The 14,072-nt window shown below is 34.6% G+C and overlaps 1 pseudogene across 1 annotated transcript; it reads right to left on the bottom strand.

The window, feature by feature from the left end:
• Positions 1 to 1,966: 1,966 nt before the first annotated feature.
• Positions 1,967 to 2,755, bottom strand: LOC112317828 (S-phase kinase-associated protein 1 pseudogene; annotated as a pseudogene). The gene has a single exon (XR_011651068.1). The product of XR_011651068.1 is annotated as an S-phase kinase-associated protein 1 pseudogene (transcript).
• Between the last annotated feature and the right edge of the window lie 11,317 nt (positions 2,756 to 14,072).

The raw sequence follows: 14,072 nt of genomic DNA, 5'->3' as shown, positions 1-14,072 counted from the left end.
TATGCTCTAATTACACATACCCACACACAAACTACCTACCTTATTGTGCTTAATTCAGTGAAGTAAAGTGCTTTTTATTTATAAGTTAATAATGAGCAGTAACTAAGTTAAGACTACTAATACAAGAAATGAGCTCGATATCATCTATCCACCATAAAATTATAAAATATTTCAATTAGAAGATATCTGACTAAACATGTACTGCAACTCATTCTTCTTTACTGATGAAGATGGATGAGATCACAAAATTATATATAAAGCTGTGAAACATAAAGATACCAATTGTTATTTCTCTAGCACATTTACTGTAACCAACAAGATCCACCTTATCAGCTTGGGATACCAAATGAATAGCATTTCTTTTATTTCTTTGTATATAGTGAAGACCCTGTTGTCTGTATTAATTAGCAGGAAGGCTACCAGCCTTACTTCCAAATTGTTGTAGAACTCCACAATCATACTTAGTTCATGGCGATAGTGAGAAAATTAGAGAACCTGATCAACTCACCCATCAGTTTCATTGTTTCTCTCTTTCTTTGACACAGATTTTTTCCTTGACATATAGTTCTTATATTATTTATGTCATAAGGTCTTCAGCAATATTAGTTTATCTAAAAACACTGTAAAAATTAGTGGTAAACACACTTGAAAATGCAAAATTCCTATTATGCTTAGTAAATGTGAGAAATAACTCCATTTATTTTTATTTAACATGAACATAGTTCTTTGAGTCCTTTGCAAAAAATAAGATAAAAATGATTTAGACATTTCTTTAAGGCTGACTCTAGGCATCTTCATAACCTTCTGGAATCTATCTAATCTAACTTCCTTAAGCGATGCCTTTCTAAAAGATTGCTGCAAACAGAACCTACACACACAACCCTTTCAGTAGATGGCAATTATACTTTAATTTAATTCATTGTGTCTCTGCCTACTGCATTGATCTTTGGTCTGTTTCTGTGCAAGTTAACTTATTTTGATATTTCATGTCATGAATCACTATAGGAATTTAATTAAATTGATATATTAACTGTGCTGTAATTACTACTGAAGTATTGTAGATGTCAGGCCACTGTGCTTTCCTCCCACATCATGCCTGAAAATAAGATGCTGCAGTTCAGACACTTTTCTTTAGGAAGAGATGTATACAAAAATAAATAACCCAGAGATATCCATTTTGATCTGGGATCTGGAATTAGACATTTACCTTTTAGAGAGAAATAATAAACCCTTTAGCAGAATATTTGATTAATTACCTATAATTATTTGTTTCAAATTTTTCTAATGTCCCCATGTTTAACGCTCTTGTGTTCAGGATCTGCTCATTAATAAATTACCTGCCAATATTAATTTTACTCAGGTTTTTAGACTCTAATTATTCAGCTTTTTAAAAATAAATTATTTCCATTTCAATTATTACTATTATTTTCAAAATCTCTCCTGATAATTTACTTTAAAAAGTTCCATACTACATATTATCAATATAAAATTCTTATAAAAATAAATTAACCAAATTAGCAAATTTATTATCTGAACACAGAGGAGATTATACACCTTGAGGTATTTATCAATGTGGCAATGTAGGTACTGCATAATGGAACTAACTGGGCCGGAGTAGTTAAGATAATTAAACTTTGATTTAATAAGGGAAAGAGCTTTACATGCTATTGATACTTAGACTACAACAGTAACATTTTATTTTGCATAATAAATGTAAGTTAAACTATCTGGAACATTTAATAATGTTGTTTGTTCAAAATTCATACTATTGCATGGAATCAGATATAAAAGTAAAATCAAGTCAGGCAATCAGTCAAATTAATTTGAATTTTATTTATCATTATACACAAAATTAACTTAATTCCTTCCCCAAATAGATGGACTATAGACAAGTGATTTAGGCACTAATAAACATTAATTTATATAAAGCTTTAATTAACCTTTAATATCTTAAGAACTATTTTTTTTTACCATAGAGAACCCACAATTCAGTTGTATTTAGAGCAAAGAGAAAAACTTTTTGATCATACTGGAAGAGACTCAGCCATAGGTTTGGAGCCTGTACCCAAACTACACATGCAATGAGGACAGTACTCTGCTAATACAGTTGATTTGCTGCTGCATTTGTCTACTGTTTGTCTAATATTAACAATTATAAACAGAGCAGTGCAACTAGTATTTGGAACAATCCTTACAGTGTTACAGTGTCAGGCACAACGTCTCACTTCTCTTCACACCACTGGTTCTCTTTGCGCACCTGGGCTTCCTCTTCTTTGGTAAAGTCATTTTTGATGTTGAAGTTCTTACGAATCTCCTCGGGAGTCTTCCCCTTGATCATATTGGCAACAGTCTTGCACGTAACATCAAGCAAACCTTTGACGTCTAAATAGTTTGCAGCCAGAATAAGTTCAAAAAGTGTTCCTTGGTCAACCTTCAGGAATTCTTGGTCCCATACAGGGATATCATCGGTTCGTTTTTCTTTGTTCTCATCATCCTCAGGAGGAGGAGGGTCATCCTTGTGGTAGGTGCACCACTGAATGACCTTTTTTAATATTGCTGCATTAACATTTGGTAGAGGAACCGGGTCATCATCGCCTTCATCATCCATTCCCAAATCTTCTAACATGGTCTTGATAGTCACAGATTGTTTGGCGATTTCAACATCAACTTAAAATATCTCTCCGTCAGAACTCTGCAACTTAATTGAAGGCATGGTGCTCAGTAGAGAGCGGGCCGAAGGCTGACTAGAGCGGGGCAGCGTCCACAGACACAACAAGGAGAGGCGGAGAACAAGGTCCCACATCTTAAGAACTTTTAATATCCTAAAATTTTAGTTGGTTGGCATTTTCTTCTTTACCTTTATAACAGGCCTTATAAATTTGATGATGTTTCCTTAACACTCAAAACAATGTAATATAGTGTCATAAATAAATATTTGGGGGCAAATTAACTAAATATTGGGTTAATAAATAAATGCTAAAATATATTTTTGGATATAATACTGATCTGTTAGTATGTGTTATGAATACATACTAAAATATTATTCACTCGTTTACACACTTGATTCAAATTTCCTTACTTTTTACCTAATGTCTTTTTTCTCTTCCGGGATCTCATTCAGGATACCATATTACTAGTCCTCCTGTCTCTGTAATCGCCTCTTTTCTTGTTTTCAGATATTCCTTGTTTTCGATGACCTTGATAGGTTTGGGAAGTACTAATCAGGCAGTTGGTATAATTTTGCTAAATAGATATTTGATGTTTCTCTCATGATTAAACTAGGGTACATGTCTTGGAAAGAAGACTATGGGGTCCAAGTGCCTTTTCCATCACCTCATGTCAAGGGTGCATACTGTCATCACAATCTATCATTGTGGATGTTAAGCTTGGTCACCTGACTTAGGTACTGTTTGTCAGGTTTCTTCACTGCCAACTTATTAAACTTCCCTATTTTCAATCCACATTCTTTGGATGGAAGTCAGAATGCACAGTCTACATTTAAGGAGCTGGACTTCCATCATAACTTCCAAGTTATGTTTCACTTACTTGAGAGTAGAATATGTACAAAAATTATTTGAAATTTTTCTGCACAGGGGATTTGTTCATTATTGTTTCTTGTTTGTTTATTCAATTATTATCTATATAAGTATGAAGGAACTTCTAATTTAAATCAATGGCATCTAGTACTAATGAGAACTATTAAAACAGGGATAATTTTAAAAAGCCTTATGTCTGAAAAGGCAATATGACTTTCCATATATGATTTACTAGCATATGGCTTGCCAAGTTGCTTCTGATGGTTAAAATAAAATAGTCTCAGGCACACTTTTCTTTGATTCTCTCTTTTATCTTTGAGCAATATGTATCTTTACCAGCAAAGAAAGGGAAATAAAATCTATTCTCAGTTCCTCTTTGGAACTCTTTAGGAAAAGCCAGATGGAAAAAGCCAGTTTTACTTAAGAGTAACTTTTCATTTTCTCTTTTTCTAACCTACATATTCAGTTTTTCTCCCTATTTTAGTTCAAAAATATATATTTTCTTTATTTACTCTTTATTTATGGAACATTTACCATGTGTTCTTTGTGGAAGATAATGAACAAGTTTGCTATGTTTTTTTGCACATAATATTTATTGTAATTTAATTTAGTTCATTCATAGTTAAATTAAGGAAAGCAGATATTAGATGTAGTCAAACCCACCACATTTTTTAACCATGTGTCCACCAGCAGTACATCACTTTTCTCCTTTCTTCTTATAATTGCCTCAGATACTTTGGTTCAAATACTACACATCTTTTAGGAGATCTTAGAAATGTTCAGTTCAAAACCCAGAACGTCATGGAGATCATAACTGGCTAGTCACAATATAGAAATCAAGGAAATTTTCTTGATGAGGCACAGATACTAAAATTCCTCATGATTATAATTAGTATCAACCCCAAGTTCTGTATTATTTGCACATATAAAAGACTGACATACAGAAAATGGAAATATAATGCTGCATAGTGATTAGCTAGCATCTTGTGTATGTTTGGCACTTTCAAGAAAAATGGAAACCATAAAATTGATTGCACACATTTACTATCAGAGACCCCATTTTTTAAGATAGAAATTCAAGTCAAATTTTCTAGACCTCAAAAAGTGATTTATTCTAAAAAGTAAATTAAGCAACTTCTGAATACTGGCCAAAGAAACTGGTCTTACATTAAGAATTTACATTCGCCTGTTATTTAATTGTATTCCAAAACTGTGCTGTGACATATGGTGTTAATGTTACCTTACACTTCCAAGGATCTTCATCCAAAAATTGTTATAAAGATAAACAAATGCAGTGACTTTTACCTGGACTTAACTGTTGGGTGAACCAATCTAGTGCAAATACAGCTCAGTTTGAAAGAACAAAGAAAATTTTAAATGTAGTAAAACTCCAGAAAGATCCCTTTTGAGCTAAGTATTTGTAAGCCTAATTTTACTACGTTATTGAAGCCCAAATATTTTGCTTCCCAAAATACTACTGTAGATGAATATCCTGACCAGGACTGTCTTTTCACCCAATTCTGCTACCTCTATATGACACAATTATGTTTATTGTTTTTAAAACTGTGTTGATTCAAAAATGTGCCCCTTTTACTTGTAGGACTAGAGCCTTGTATATCACTTTCTTCTTAAAAATACCTTCTTACTGACTTAGGTAAAGAAAATGCTGAAACAATTAATTATACCAAAAAAATTTGTATTTGCTGTATTAGGTTGAATTGCATATGAATGTCAATTGGAGAAGAAAAAACAAAACTTTACCTAAGTATCCGTGTAATACTTGAGAAGCTATTATGAGTGAATACAAAACTCTAATTTCTAATTTTAATTACCAAGCTCTAAATATAACTAAATAATATTCCACTTCCATTTAGAGTACTATAGTATGTTTTAAAGATGGGATGTAAGAAATCAAGTGACTATGACAGCGATTTACATATGTTAAGCTATTCTATGTTTAAATAGAGGTTTCCTAAATACATATACTGTTTTGCAGGCATGCACATAAGTTAATTTACAGAAGAAGAGGCAGTCTTGAAGCAGGACATGATTAACTAAAACATGCAATATCTGTCTGTCTATTTAATGCTGACAGTTATTATATCTTACAACTTTTGCACAGTATATCCTTAATTATAACTGCAAAGAGAGGACAATTTACTCAGCAAACAAAGACTATCATTCTATGGGACAAAACAGAACCAGCAGGTTGGCATCTGCGAATTATGCAAATACAGGAGTTGAAAACAACTAGGTCCTAATAAGCAACTTCTATTCCGCTGGAAAGGGGAGTGGGGGAGCGTTCTCAGATAATTATTAAAGTTGGGAGGGCACTTGTTCCCAGGGTGCATCTCAGGGAGGACTCGTTTGTTTTGGCTTGCCTCCTCAAGTGGAAATTTAAGTGTGAATTAAAAAATGGCATGCTGAGTTTGAGGAATGGATTCTTTTCTCTGCCAAAGAGCAGCATTGGATAGAGGGCAACATGTCATTGATTTTGAAGCTCCAATGTGCTTTTTATACCCTCATGGTGAATAGTAAGTAGTTTAATGCATTTTATGATAGAATCTTTATGAATAATGTTAATAAACATAGGGTTTACACTGCTTCTCATTTTACTTGACAGAATGTTGCCACCTGCTCCTTAATATTTTTGATTAACACTGAAGTTCTTATTAAGGAATAAAAAGAACAAATTTATTCTCAAAGGAAACATTTACAGGCATGTAAAACTTATTGTGTATCTGACAATTTTTTTCTAAATTAGCTAATATGTACAAGGTCCATAGCATTGTAGAGATTTGAAAGGTTTCACACTAATAAAATCTTCACCACAAATACTATGTATCATACTAAATTTTGATGAATAGAATGTGACAGGATTATTAGAAGATGGGGCAGTACAAAGTGAATATGTAATCTGGATAATAAAGATAGGCAAGCCACACTCTTAGCAACTCATGCCTACACTACATACACACTCAATTCAATTTATAGTCCAGGCGACTTCTAAATTTTCCACAGAAAATCTGTATAATGCAATAAGAAGAACACTTACTGAGTTTTATAAATCATTGAATAAAAATCATGACTAGGCTTTTGGAAAGACATCTGGAATCTAAAGACCTTTGTGAAAGGTGAGAGACAAGTAGAATGTTTCTCTGTAAATATATGTGGAAAAAAATCAAGCCTTCAACATAAAACAGGAGATGAAGAAGAGGAGAGGGGAAAACATAACTACTGTTTGAAACACCCCGTATGTGCCAAGCACCAAGGACTGTACGTGTGTTAGCTTCAGTCCTCACAACAGCGCTATCAGGTAAGTGTGATTGTGCCCCTTCCACAGAGTAGTAAATGGTGACTCAGAAAATAAGTTAATTCAGCCAAGATCACACAGCCAGAAAGGATAAGATTTAATTCATTTGGTTCTGACTTCAGGTACAGTTGAGTCCAGTTGACTACAATCTAGTAAGAACTCAGCTCTTTTTCCTCAGCATATTCAGTGAGTAAATGAGGAATCATTCAATGTTCAGGCGGAGAAACTGTGTTTCTGATATCTTTAGAACTGCCAGAGCTTCATTTTTGTGCAGGTCTTGGTTCTGATCTCAACATTTCAGTAAAACACAGGAAAGCAGAAAGGGTTAAGAGGAGTATCAAAAGACATTGAGACAGCTGACAAAGGATACCGGAACATAATTTAAATCACGAGAAATACGAACCACAAGAACTGAGTTCACAATATGCTTTCATACTGGTAGTAAACTATAGTGCTTTGGTTCCAAAGTAGCATGTGATATTCCGCATGACTTCTATAGACTTTTGTCTAACGGAAGCTGTAAAATCTTACAAGACATCAGGGAAGGAAAAAGCTCTCCAATTCTTCGAACTTAAATATTCCCTAAAGATGTGATGAGCTGCTCACTAGGCAGCACTGCCGCCCATGTGGATGGTGGTGGAGAAATTCTCTAGACACTGCTGGCCAGTTACTCTAAGACTCTAACGGAAGTAAATTACAGAGTACTTTCTAAAGTGACACAGTATCACCCCAGTAATGTGCAGATAAAATGTTCCACTGAAATCTAAGAGCTCACACTCGCCAGAAATATTATTAAAATAATTGCTTCCTCCTACTTTTTTCTTATTCTTTGGCAAAGTGCTACTTCATGTGGCAGCAGGTTTTTAAAAAGAAGGTAGCATAAACTATAGCAGGACACAGAAACTACAAAGGCAGTGTTCTCCCTCTTTAATAATTCTTACTTATGACTGCTGACCTAACACAGCGGCCTGGAAAGCTGCCTTCTAATAGAACATTTGTGGATAATTGAACTCCTGCTCATTGTTCAAAAGGTCATGAGATTTGAGCGGGCTCTTTTTCTTTTGGTAAATTATTCAGCTTGAGTATTTATTGGCCTGTCAAAAGGAAAGTATTGTATGAACTGTCTCCGTTGCTCTTCAGTGTTTCCTAATTTGATTGTGTTCTTTCTGTGCATAACCTTGACAGAAGATTTCCATCTCTCTTCCTTAGATTCCAGTCCAGAGACCTCTTATCTTTGCTCTTTGCTGTATAGATCAACATCATGAATCAGACGGACATGACTTAAGTCAATGAGACCGAATTATAATACTGATTAAATGGAGGGTTTGGGGTTGGATTTTTGTTTCAAGCTTGATAGATCATTGTTTTTATTAATATTAGAAAGCATTCATTAAAAAGAATCTACAATAGGAAAAATGGGGCTAATTTTGAAGGAATTGCTAGAATTAAGTTATCTACAGTCATCTATATTACAATTGAATTGTAAACTCTTTATTTCCCAGCCCTGCTTCTACCACAGTAGCATCTTCACAATTTCTACATGCACGACTGTAGTTAATAGGTCAATGCACCTTAATTCTGAATAAAATTTGGGTGCAGCCTGGGGAAGTCCACTACTTTTACACTGTCCTGCTCTCCAAACTTACTAGTCCCTCATAACTATTTTCTATGTCTAATGCTGGCTGCAGGACGATTACTTGTCGAGAGTGAGAAGATCATGAGAAGTAAAAGGGTGGCTAAATTTGTGAAAAATGTACTCCACATACAGCTCTCATTTTCTTCTGACCGCTGCAATCCTTGCACTTAGCTACCTGCATCAAATTGAAGAATTTCGTTTATCGCTGTCAGATGAGGAAGAGTGGTCTCTTCAAAACGTTGTCCTTTTTCTCAGTGAACAGCTCTCTCATCCTATGGGCCAGAAAGCCTCCTTTTGTTAATCATCTTGGGTTTACGTAGAACTGAGCTAGAAAAACTTCTTCATTTAATTTTTATAAGAGCCGTGTGGGTCAACCTTGTTATACATGAAGTGGAGAGACAGAGAGTTAAGTCACCTTCTCAAGGTACCGTTTCTTAGAGAAGACAGGGCCACGATTTGAATCCAGATTTAAATGACTCCAAAGTCCAGACTCTAACTTATTTCTATGTCACATAAATGCTGGATTGCTTTAAAGCCAAGTGATACTGAACAGAAAGTATTAGGTTCTAAAGGGCCTGTCAGTACATGAGATGCTGCTGATTTAATTCATCCGCCCAATAGGTATTGACTTCTATGATAACACAAAGTTCACCAATATAACAACCTACTACTCCCAGTTCCCTTGCTCTCATTTGTTGTATATCTCTACCTCATTCTCCTCATATTTGGTTCAGTCTTTTATCTCTCTGCTATATACATTCACCAACTTGGCTTAGTTCCTGACTTACTTCATTCCAGCTTTGCCTCTCAGGTTTTGTTAATGCCGAGTCCTTAGCCACCTAGATTCCTCTTTACTGCTGGGTAGACTGGTCATGAATAGCTGTGAACTCCCAACGACTTTCTCACATACTGCCTTAGCATTTCAAGTGCTGGCTTCAACTCAGCAACGCCTGATACTCACCAACCAACAGAAAACTTCTAAGCAGACTAGAGAGAAGCTCTGTCATAAAATTGCAGATATAATCTGCAGTGTGTTTCTTGACCTATGGTTGACATTTTAGAGTAAAATCATAAAAGCCTAATGTTTAAGGCACTTTAGTTTATCTGAAAACCAGCCTCAGATGGTGGGAAAATATATATCGAACAGTTGTAGTTTTATTCCTAGGCTTTCTTATTTTAATTGGAAACTCATTTCATCCCCTTGAGATTTCTAAACTGTGAACCTCTGCACTGATACGTTTTCTGCTTTAGAGTTGGTTTAACCTCCGTGCTGACATAAGCTTTCTGCTTTAGAGCTGGTTTACAAGCCTTCGTCTGCTCTCCTGACATCCTGACTTGGAATGCAATTCTCATTTCTGCTGAGTTTAACCTCATTTTGTATTCTGGTTATCTATTGCTATGTAACAAATACCTCAACAATTCGATTCTTAGATGCAAACATATTATTTTGCTTGTGATCAGTACATTGAGAATCTGTGCAGTTTGGTTAGTAATTCCACTTTTCCTCAAGCCATGGTACTCACTTGTTGACTTTCAGTGAGCGAATGGGCGTTTTGGAGGGTCCGAGATGGCCTTCACTCACATTATCTATTGTCTTTGCAGTTTGGCAGGAAGGCTGAGCTCAGCTGGAACTGGTGAGCAGAGTGCCCCCCATAAAAAGTCTAGCAGGGGGTTCTTGATGTATTTGCACTTTTTAAGTGGAGAGTCATAACTCCCAGAGATAAGCTCCCAAGATACATGAAGCAAAATGTGCTTGTTTCTTATGCCTTGGGCCCTGAAACACATCATTTCTGCTGCCTTCTCATGGTCAGAGCAGACATGGGCCCACCGGATTCAAAGGGAAGGAACATCAGTCTGTCAGTCTCGCCTCTCAGTGGGAGGAGTATCACAAAATTTGTGGCTATCTTTCATCGCTTTACCTCCTATCCCCTATGTCTGTTTCCCTCTCAATTTTAGTCTGTATTTCCACTATAAGCCTGAAAATCCGAATTCAGTTTTTAGTAATTAATAAAATCCCTTGGTTCTAGTTTAATTACATTCATTCACTTATTAACACGTTTTTTTTTATGTTTTACCTATTACATGCTTGAGTACTATAAGAAGCAATAATTAGAAAGCAGTACAAAAAAGTAATTTTCAAAATATGGACTTTGTTGCCTGGCTTTGAAACTTGCCTCCACCCATTATAAATTATGAAATCTTGAGCAATTTATTTGAGCCTCAATATCCTCTTTTGTAAAGTGCAGATTAAAATGCTCATATTATGCAGATACTAAAAATATTACACAAAATGATGTATATTAAATAGTAATAATATTGCCCTGCATTCAGAAGCACACTAGTAAAAAAGAACAGTAGCTATGATTAATAGCTGTCATTATTACTCACTATGTGAGCCTGTATTAGCCATTTAGTGTTTCTAGGACTCTTCTTTCATGTGTGTTTTTGTTCTGTATAATTAAGAAACTTGATTTTTTGTTACGCTTATGGTTATGGTTTATTACAGTGAAAAAATATACATCAAAATCAGTGAAGGGTAAAGACACATGGAGAAAAGTCCAAGAAGCAGGCACAAGCTCCAGGTGTCTCCTCTTAGTGGAGTAACATGGAGACAGATGAGATGAACTTACCTGGACAAATTAGTAGAGCATGGCTGAAGGCCTCAGGCATACAAAAACATTCTTATCAGGCAGAATATTCAGAAATTATCTCCCAAGAGTGTGAATACAGGCCTTTCTTTAGGGCCTGCAGGGTCTGAGCAGCCTAGGCCAGCTGGGGCCACTCCTTCCCTCCCACATACTGCTCTATGATGATGATAATAGGGGCACCTGGGTTCAGGGAATGTGGGAATTGTGTTCATTGTTCTCAATTTTTCTGTAAAAATCTAATTGTTTTAAAAATTAAAGTCTATTAAAAATCGAAATCCAATTGGACAAATAAGTCATATATAGGCTGAAAAATATTCAGGCTATATATGAACATATTTTAATAATTGTCTTCAAGTTATTTTATCTAATTGAGATTGTACCATAAGAAATTCTGTTGTGCCCTGGCTGGTATGGATCAGTGGATTGAGCACTGGCCTACAAACCAAAGTGTTGCTGGTTCAATTCCCATTCAGGGCACATGCCTGGGTTGCAGGCCAGGTCCCCAGTAGGGGGTGCTTGAGAAGCAACCACACACTGATGTTTCTCTCCCTCTCTTTCTCCCTCCCTTCCCCCTGTCTAAATAAATAAATAAATAAATACAATCTTTACAAAAATAAAATTCTCTTGCATTGTCTTGGCCTAATACTTTTAAAGTTTCTTTTATCTTTGTGTTTATAGGAAAGGACTGAACATTTGCTTATCAATACTAACTTTTACTATTCTTAGTAGCCAAAAAGTAAAAGGTCCAAATGTCCATCAACTGATAAATGGACAAATAAAATTTGAAGTTCATCCTGCAGCAAAACTTGGAAACATTATAAGTGAAAGAAGACACACACAAAGAATATATATGTAATATGATTTATGAGAAATTTTCAGAATAGGTAAATTCAGAGACAGAAAATAGATACATATTTTCCAGAGGAGGAAGAGATGGGGGAATGTGAATTGACTGATAATGACTATAGGTTTTTTGGGTGGGGTGATGATAATATTCTGGAATTAACAGAAATAGTTACACAACTTTGTGAACACTAATATCTACTGAATTTTACACTTTAAGAAAACAAATTTTATGGTATGTGATTTATATTTCAATTTTTAAAACTAGCTCTTTCTCACAAATAAATTGTTAAATTTCAATACCATCTGCTCTGTTTTTTGTACATTAGATTGGCAGACATGTCAGTTGTTAAAAATAAACATAATTCTAATGTATCTAAGTATTCCCTTTGTAAAATTTTCTTAACTTCCTTCCTCTCTCATTCCATTACACCGATATGCACACAATCCTTTACCTTTATGGAGTATCCTAAAGATTAAAATAGTAAGAACTCTTCCTTTTCTCAGACCTTCTAGCATTGCTGTAACAGGGGAATTCTTATGATCAGAATGATTTAATAGGTCACTAGTGTGTGGATAAAATAAACTGAGCAGCAGAGTAGTGTAGACAGGTAATAGAATCAAACTGTTGCATTTCTACACATCTCTAAATTACAGCTTGCTATTAATTTATTGTTTGATCTAATTGAAAACAACAGGGGTTTTTGTCTTCCTTTTTGCTTTTTTGTTTTTGCTTGTTTTGTTTGGCATCATCATAGAATTGTGTGAAACTAGTGATATGATTAGAGTGCACCCAAAAGCCTGGACATAATTTAACACAGAAAACATTGAAAACTCCCTGCTTTAATGAAATTTTAAAATATGTATTGTGACAAATGTACTTTATTTCTCTAATATAATGAAACTGGATTTTTTCCTGAAGTAAATTTTCTGTGTAGCTTGGTTTAGTGATGGTTTCATTTCTAATCAATTATTTGCATCTTAAATTTTACTGATATTAAAAGAATCCATAATATCAATAAACTTTTAAAATGATTTCTGTATATTGTATATAGAAAATAGCTTTAATTAAACAGCTTATCTTCCACTTGCAAGTTTATGAAATAAAACTATATCCTAACAAATAAAAAGTAAAAGATTCCTTTGTCATTTAAAAATGTGATTATTTTGACTATTATGAGATGCTCTTATGTTTTCATTAAAAAAATCCAATCAAGGTAACTCTAAGCTGAATCTGAATAATCAAAGCACATTAGCTAGTAACATCACTAATTTATAAACAAACCAGTGCTTACCTCTGCTTTCTAAATTCTGAGTGGTAATGTCATCTGACTTGTTTACACCCGTTTGGGGAAAGGTATGGAGTTTAAGCCTGTGCATATGTGTGCACATATGTTCCTGCATTCACAGACCTCGAAACTTTTGGCTTTCTGTTAGAAAGTGCCTAACTTTCATTTGTAGAAGTATATGCTATATATTGAAGGTTTAAGCTTTTCTAAAGTAAAATATAATTAACATCTAACGTAATACTAGTTAAAGGTGGAGGTAGCGATTTGCTATACGTATGTATAATGACATAACCACCAAAATAAGTGTAGTTAACATTCATCACCATGCAGAGTTACATTTGTTTTTTCCAGTGATGGATTTTAACCTTCAAATACTGATTCTTTTGGTGTTTTCTACAAACTATTTTTCAATCACTGGCAAATTTTGATTTTTGACTTTAGGAAGTCTATCTCAGAGGGGTAAGATCGGCAAATACCATGCTCAGTAGGATGTCAGGTCATTAGTCAACTATAACCACAGAAAATGTTTCCACAAAGGTGTAACTTGCTAATGGACATGGAATTAGACTGAAAAGCAAACTTGCTTAATCCAAATGAGATTCTCCTTTGAAAAAAAAAAGTTATTTGTGAGTGTTCAGTTCTAGCCAAAGAAAATATATTTTCAACTTTTTATCAGTATCACCTCCTCTGCTCTACTCCCTTGATGTCGACACATTTTTTCATTCATTTTTCAGTCTGAAATTTATCAAACTAGTTTATGCAACAAATAATAGCACAAATGGATTACAAAATAAGGGTTGCTTTATC

Source organism: Desmodus rotundus, chromosome 4, assembly GCF_022682495.2.
Source record: "Desmodus rotundus isolate HL8 chromosome 4, HLdesRot8A.1, whole genome shotgun sequence".
NCBI classification, from domain to species: domain Eukaryota; kingdom Metazoa; phylum Chordata; class Mammalia; order Chiroptera; family Phyllostomidae; genus Desmodus; species Desmodus rotundus.
This window is presented reverse-complemented; position numbering and strand designations above follow the sequence as displayed.